This window comes from Lichenostomus cassidix, chromosome Z (genome assembly GCF_008360975.1).
Source record: "Lichenostomus cassidix isolate B80296 chromosome Z, HeHo_3.0, whole genome shotgun sequence".
NCBI lineage: Eukaryota > Metazoa > Chordata > Aves > Passeriformes > Meliphagidae > Lichenostomus > Lichenostomus cassidix.
Window position 1 is genome coordinate 5,155,817 of NC_139511.1, and position 7,685 is coordinate 5,163,501.

A 7,685-nucleotide genomic window follows, 5' to 3' on the forward strand; every position below is an offset into this window, starting at 1 on the left:
GTGGGAAGGGATATTTGAGGGAAGGGAAGTTTGAGGGAAGTTTGAGGGAAGTTTGAGGGAAGTTTGAGGGAAGGGAATGGAAGGGAAGGGAAGGGAAGGGAAGGGAAGGGAAGGGAAGGGAAGCTTAGGGAAGCTTAGGTACGCTTCAGGAAGCTTAGGGAAGCATCGGGAAGGGAAGCTTTGGGAAGCCTCGGGAAGCTTCGGGAAGGGAAGCATCGGGAAGGGAAACTTTGGGAAGGGAAGCTGCGGGATGGGAAGGGAAGGAGAAGGTAAAATAAAAGAAAAGAATGGAAGGGACGAAAGGGAAAAGAAAAAAGAAAGGGAAGAAAAAAGGTAAAGAACCAAATGAAAAGAATTGTAAAGAAAGAAAAGAGTGATATTTATGGATAGAAAAGAAAGGAAAGGAAAAAATGATACGAATGGAGAAGAAAAAAAAGAAAGGAAAAGATAAAAAAATTAAAAGAAAAAAGAAGAAAAGTGTAAAGAGAAGAGAAAAGAAAAAATGAAAAGAAAAGGAAAGAGAAAGAAAAGAAAGGAGTAAGAAAAAAGAAAGGAGTAAGAAAAAAGAAAAGAGTAAGAAGAAAGGAAAGGAAAGGAAAGGAAAGGAAAGGAAAGGGGAAAGGAAAGGAAAGGAAAGGAAAGGAAAGGAAAGGAAAGGAAAAAGAAAGAAAAAAGAAAAGAAACAAGAAAAGAAAAAAGAAAGGAGTAAGAAAAAAGTAAAGAGTAAGAAGGAAAGGAAAGGAAAGGAAAGGAAAGGAAAGGAAAGGAAAGGAAAGGAAAGGAAAGGAAAGGAAAGGAAAGGAAAGGAAAGGAAAGGAAAGGAAAGGAAAGGAAAGGAAAGGAAAGGATGTAAAGAGACCTCCAGTGGTGTCACTGGGCAGGAGCAGCAGAACAGCCTCACAGCCCTCTCGGCTCCCACCTGAAGTGCGAGGCACACTTCTTGTGGGGAATCGGCTGCTGCCTGAGGGCCTGGGCTCCTGGCTGGGCTGCCCCGGGGCTTGGGGGGCTGTGCAGGGCAGGCTGCAGGCTCTCGGGCCCTGCCTCGGGCACCTGCCTGGCCAGGGCGGGACAGGCCGCGTGTGCCACGGTGGCTCGGGCTTCCAGAAGGGCAAGTGCGGCCCAGAGCGGCAGTCGGGGGTGTGACACTAGTGAGAGGCTCTCGAGCCAGGTCCCAATTTAGCTGACTAACAAAAGTGAGCTCACCCACAGAAAACTATCGCCTTTCCTCCTGGATCCGCTGGTCTCTTCAGGAAGTCCTGCGAGCTCAAGATATCCGCCAACGTCCTCATCCCTCTTGTCGTTCTCCCAGCACAAGGCCTTGGGCCCCACGGCCTGGACACTGCCATCTTCCCAGCCATCCCATGCCAGCCGGACTGCACCGACGGTCTGTTCTCTTTGATGCCTTTGGACACCTCCTAGGCAATGGAGCCTTGCTCTCCAGAAAGCTCTTGGCCAGTGTACTCTTCCCAGTCCCATTGTTCTTGGTAGTTACTGCCTTCTCGGGGCACATGCTGGGCTCCAGGTGCCTCTGATCCTGTGGCTGGCTGCAGCCTGGGGGGCTGTGTGGGGCAGGGACAGGGCTCTGTGTCCCTGCCGATGGCACCTCCTCACTAAGAGCAAGAGAACCTGAGGCCTTTATCCCCTGAGCAGCAAGAGGTTCGCGGGGCTCCTCCTGCTCCTGCTCGTCCTCCTGCTCCTCATCCTCTTCAGCAGCTCCGGCTGTGGCAGCAGCCTCTGCCACCTGGGCCGCCATGGGGCTGTCCGAGGCTGCCCGCTGCCTCTGCTGCGCCCTGGGTGCCTGCAGTGCTGAGAGAGCCAGGCCCCTGCTGGGCACAAGGCTGGCCATCCTCGTCCTTCTCTGCGGCCAAGGCTTGGGCCCAGAGCTTGGCACTGACACCTTCTCCCTGGTGGGACAGTCCTGCCGGGCTGCTCATGCTTTCTTCCCCCCTCAACAGCTTTGCCTCAGGCCTGTCTTTTTCCTAACGGGACACCCCTTGGACACTGTCCTCTTGGGATAGCTCCTGGTGGTTCTTGTCTCCTGCTTCGGACAAATCAGGCTCTCTCTCGTCCTCTTCCCATGCCTGTGTGTGCACATGGCCTGGCACAGCTTTTTCCAAAGGAGACACTTCCTGGAATCCCTCCCCTTCGCACTGGCACACCTCTACACCTGGCTCCTCTTCTTCCCACGGGGACGACTCTGGGCATCTGTCCTCCTCCTCTTCGTGCCAGTGGTACAGCTCCTGCACTGTGACACTTTGTGCCCACTGGCACAGCTGCTGCTGTGTCCCATCTGCCCACTGCACTGTCACGCCTCCCTCCCACTGCTGCCACTCCTGGTGTCTCACAGCTCCCCAGGGGAACACTTGCTGAATTGTCATTTCCGCCTGCCCTAGCTGAAAATCTCTCATGGTCGCTTCTTCCCCCAGGCAAAGCTCTCGGCCGCTGCCATCTGCCTGTGGGGAAAGCTCTTCCTCCACATGCTATTCCCAATCTGGGTGCATGGGGACAAAGGCCCCTTCCTCCTCGTCCTCAGTCTCTGACAGCGGCAGGACTGAGCTGCCCATAGCCCCCAGGCACTGCCCGCTGAGGGCCTGCTCCTCCAGGCAGCTGGCCAAGAGGCTGGGGGGCTGGGAGTTGGGCCTTGCCTTGTTCTCCTCCGTGGCTCACACCTGCGGCACAGACGAGTCCCGGGAGCTGCTTGCTGCTGCCACGGCGGCTCTCCTGGCACTGGCCACGGCAGGGCCCTGCAGTGCCCCTTGGATTCCCTCAGCCAGGGCGGGGCTCTCTGATGTCACAAGGGCCTTTGGCCCTGTCACGCCCCGCATCACAGAGCAAGGGCCCTGACACAAGGCGCCCGTGTGGCAAAGGGCCACCCTCGGCCCCCCTGCAACAGGCGCAGGCAGCGCAAGTGGCGAGGAGCAGCCCCGGGACAGAAAAGGCAAGGCAAAAGGAAAGGCTTCCAGCCCCTTGTTGTGACCCGCTTCTTCAAATGATGCGAAATGCCTGTGAGAAACTGCTGGCTTTTGGATGGAATTGCGAGTGGACCAGGTCTTCTAAGCAAAATCTCCTTTGCTCCTTACTTCAGGCACAGGCACCAAAGCACCCCCACGGGTGCTGCTTTTGGGCCACCACACTCTTGGGCACCACTTGGCCTTGGGGACAGCCCTGGGGATGCTTGGAAGCAGCTGGGGCCGGCTCAGGCCGCAGGGCCACGGCCAGGCCAAGGCCGCCCGTGCAGCTCCCTCATGGTGCCGGGCACTCTGGCTCGGCCACCATCTGCAGGCCCGGCCCGGGGCTGGCCGCGGGCACCGATCCTCTGGCGGTGGGCCCACCTATTGTCAAAACCACTGCTCTTTGCTCCCTGGCCTCTGCTTCTTCCTCGACAAGTTCCAGGAGGCTCACATCGTCTCACTCGTTGTCTTCCCACTCGCCATCCTCCCTCTGCAAGCTTTGGGCCCCATGGCCTGGACGCTTGCATCTTCCCAGCTGGAGATTTCCTGGATCAGCCGCGGCTCAGCACAGGCTGCCCCTGGGCTCTCTTCTTGCTGTATTTCTCCAGGGGAGATCTCTGCCTCTTCCCCATGGTCCCACTGGGGAAGCTCCAGCTCCCCAGCCAAGGCTCCCTCCTCGGTCTCTCGCTGTGCCACGACCGAACCCCTCTCTGCCTCCTGCTGCTGCTGCTCGCTGCTGGCCTGGGCTCCCAGCGGGGCAGGCCAGGGGCTGGGGGACTGCGACTTGGGCCTTGCCTTGTCCTGCTCCATGGCTCACACCTGCGGCACAGACGAGTCCCGGGAGATGCTTGCTGCTGCCACGGCGGCTCTCCTGGGGCACTTGGGTGCCCGACTCTAGTGACAGGAGGTCAACCCCAGCCTCTAAGGAGACGGACATGGGGAGCTCACCTATTGAAAGAACTACTGGTCTTTGCTCCCTGGCCTCTGCTTCTTTCTCAAGGAGTTCCGGGAGGCTCACATCGTCCCACTTGTCCTCTTGCCGCTCGTCGTGCTCCCGCTGCAAGCCTTGGGTCCCACGCCCTGGACGCTTGCATCTTGCCAGCCGTCCCATGCCACCTCTTGGTCACTGGTGTCCTCCCAGCCGGACTGCACCGATGGTCTCTTCCCTTTGGTACCTTTGAACACCTCCTGGGCAATGGAGTCTAGCTCTCCAGAAAGCTCTTGGCCAGTGTACTCTTCCCAGTCTGATTGTTCTTGGTAGTTACTGCCTTCTCGGGGCACATGCTGGGCTCCAGGTGCCTCTGCTCCTCTGGCTGGCTCCTCTGGGGGGCTGTGTGGGGCAGGAACAGGGCTCTGTGTCCCTGCCGAGGGCACCTCCTCAATGAAAGCAGGAGAACCTGGGGCCTTTTCTCCCTGTGCAGCCAGAGTTTTGTGGGTCTCCTCCTTCCTCCTTCCTCCTCCTCCTTCCTCCTTCCTCCTTCCTCCTCCACCTCCTCTTCTGCAGCACCAGAGTGTGCCTGCTGGGCCGCCATGGGGCTGCCCGGGGCAGGAGAGGTGCTGGGCAGGGCAGGCGCTGCCTCTGCTCCCCTCTGGGTGCCTGCAGTGCTGAGAGAGCCAGGCCCCTGCTGGGCACAAGGCTGGCCATCTTCGGCCATGTCTGCGGCCAAGGCTTGGGCACAGAGCTTGGAACTGAAGTTTAGGGAAGGGAAGGGAAGCTTAGGGAAGGGAAGGGAAACTTTGGGAAGGGAAGCTTCGGGAAGCTAAGTGAAAGGAAGCTTTGGGAAGGGAAGGGAAGCTTTGGGAAGGGAAGCTTTGGGAAGCTTTGGGAAGGGAAGGGAAGCTTTGGGAATCTTTGGGAAGGGAAGGGAAGCTTAGGGAAGCATTGGGAAGGGAAGCTTTGGGAAGGGAAGCTTTGGGAAGCTTTGGGAAGCTTTGGGAAGCTTTGGAAGGGAAGGGAAGGGATGGGAAGCTTTGGGAAGGGAAGCTTTGGGAAGCTTTGGGAAGCTTTGGGAAGCTTTGGGAAGGGGATGGAAGGGAAGGTTTGGGAAGGTTTGGGAAGGTTTGGGAAGGTTTGGGAAGGGAAGGGAAGGTTTGGGAAGGGAAGGTTTGGGAAGGGAAGCTTTGGGAAGGGAAGGGAAGCTTTGGGAAGGGAAACTGAGGGAAGCTTAGGGAAAGGAAGGAAAAATTATGGAGGGGAAGGGAATCTTAGGGATTGGAAGGGAGGCTTAGGGAAGGGAAGGGAAGCTTCGGGAAGGGAAGCTTTGGGAAGGGAAGGGAAGCTTTGGGAAGGGAAGCTTAGGGAAGCTTTGGGAAGCTTTGGGAAGGGAAGCTTTGGGAAGGGAAGCTTTGGGAAGGGAAGCTTTGGGAAGGGAAGCTTTGGGAAGCTTTGGGAAGGGAAGCTTTGGGAAGCTTTGGGAAGGGAAGCTTTGGGAAGGGAAGCTTTGGGAAGCTTTGGGAAGGGAAGCTTTGGGAAGGGAAGCTTTGGGAAGGGAAGCTTTGGGAAGCTTTGGGAAGGGAAGCTTTGGGAAGGGAAGCTTTGGGAAGCTTTGGGAAGCTTTGGGAAGCTTTGGTAAGCTTTGGGAAGGGAAGCTTTGGGAAGGGAAGCTTTCGGAAGGTAAGCTTTGGGAAGGGAAACTGAGGGAAGCTTAGGGAAAGAAAGGAAAAATTATGGAGGGGAAGGGAAGCTTAGGGAATGGAAGGGAGGCTTAGGGAAGGGAAGGAAAGCTTAGGGAAGGGAAGCTGAGGGACGGGAAGCTTAGTGAAGGTAAACTGAGGAAAGGGAAACTGAGGGAAGCTTAGGGAAAGGAAGAAAAATTAAGGAGGGGAAGGAAAGCTTAGAGAAGGGAAGGGAAGGTTTGGGAAGCTTTGGGAAGCTTTGGGAAGCTTTGGGAAGCTTTGGGAAGCTTTGGGAAGGGAGAGAAAGGAAGGGAAACTTTGGGAAGGGAAACTTTGGGAAGGGAAGCTTTGGGAAGGGAAGGGAAGCTTTGGGAAGGGAAGGGAAGCTTTGGGAAGGGAAGCTTTGGGAAGCTTTGGGAAGGGAAGCTTTGGGAAGGGAAGGGAAGGGAAGGGAAGGGAAGGGAAGCTTTGTGAAGGGAAGTTTTGGGAAGCTTTGGGAAGCTTTGGGAAGGGAAGGGAAGGGAAGGGAAGGGAAGGGAAGGGAAGGGAAGGGAAGGGAAGGGAAGGGAAGGGAAGCTTTGAGAAGGGAAGCTTTGGGAAGGGAAGCATTGGGAAGGGAAGCATTGGGAAGGGAAGCTTTGGGAAGGGAAGCTTTGGGAAGGGAAGGGAAGCTTTGGGAACGGAAGGGAAGGTTTGGGAAGGGAAGCTTTGGGAAGGGAAGGGAAGCTTTGGGAAGGGAAGGGAAGCTTTGGGAAGGGAAGCTTTGGGAAGGGAAACTGGGAAGGGAAGGGAAGGGAAGCTTTGGGAAGGGAAGGGAAGGGAAGGGAAGGGAAGCTTTGGGAAGCTTAGGGAAAGGAAGGAAAAATTATGGAGGGGAATGGAAGCTTAGGGAATGGAAGGGAGGCTTAGGGAAGGGAAGGGAAGCTTAGGGAAGTGAAGCTTAGGGAAGGGAAACTGAGGGAAGCTTAGGGAAAGGAACGAAAATTAAGGAGGGGAAGGAGAGCTTTGGGAAGGGAAGGGAATGGAAGGGAAGGGAAGGGAAGCCATCCTCCGCATCCCCCAAAGCGAAGAGCCCCTGAGCCTGAGGAATCTCCCCACCCCTGCAAGAGGCCTCCTCGCCAGTAGGAGTAGCAATGCTCTTTCAACTCTTTAGTTAGGAAATAAATATATAATTGGTTGTTTTTTCCTCACACAGTCTCTGGGCAGTGCTTCCTCAGCCTCCTGGTGCCTTTGCCCTTCCCCTCATGGCCCACTGTGGCACCCATGTCCTGTGGGGCACAGCCTGAGGCTGAGGGCCATGGCAGCAGCACCTCTTCCCACAGGAAATCTGCAGGTGCACAGACCCAGGGCAGCAGATGGCAAAGACAGAGAGGGCGGCAAGGGCAGCTGGTCTTGTCACAGGATGGTTTATCAATGCTCCAATGTCTCTTCCACTCTCTGCATGGCCACTTGTCGTGTTCCACTATGGGGAACTGCAAGGAGTCCTTTTCAAACCGATGGTCTAGGGTGAAATTATGTCTACTGGGACAATGTTGTATCTGAGAACTGAAACAGACTTCAGGAGGCTGGAACCAAAGTAAAACCACAAGACACAAAAGGCCCCCAGACTCAAAAAGCCCAAAAGACAGGACACAAAAGGCCCCAAGCACAAAGCCACAGCTCCAAAGCCACTAAAGACAAGACATGAAAAAGGCCCAGAGTCACCAAGCCCACGAGTTTGTGACACAGTTACTTTATAGCCCCTGGCCCTTCCCAAGGTCTGCCTGCTGACAGGAGTCCCTTGGCCCAGTCCAGCATTTCCCTGCAGTCCAGTGATGGAGAGACCTTTCACCATCTGGCCGGAGAATGTCTCTGCAGGGTACAGTGTCCTTGGTTGTCCCCTGCTGACTGCCTGTCCATGTGAGACAAGAAATGGTTGCCAGGCAAAGTCTCCCCAGAGACAAGGCTTTCAGCCATCCTCTCCTAGCTGCCTGCTGCAAGTGGCACATGTGCAATCCCTCCCTCACAGGCATCTGACAGTCAGTGTTGAGACAAATCAAAACCAAATTGGCTCCTCACAGATGTGTTTTACCTAGAACTTCAGTATCATGTTGTCTACAATTTGTTTGTTGATTTGTT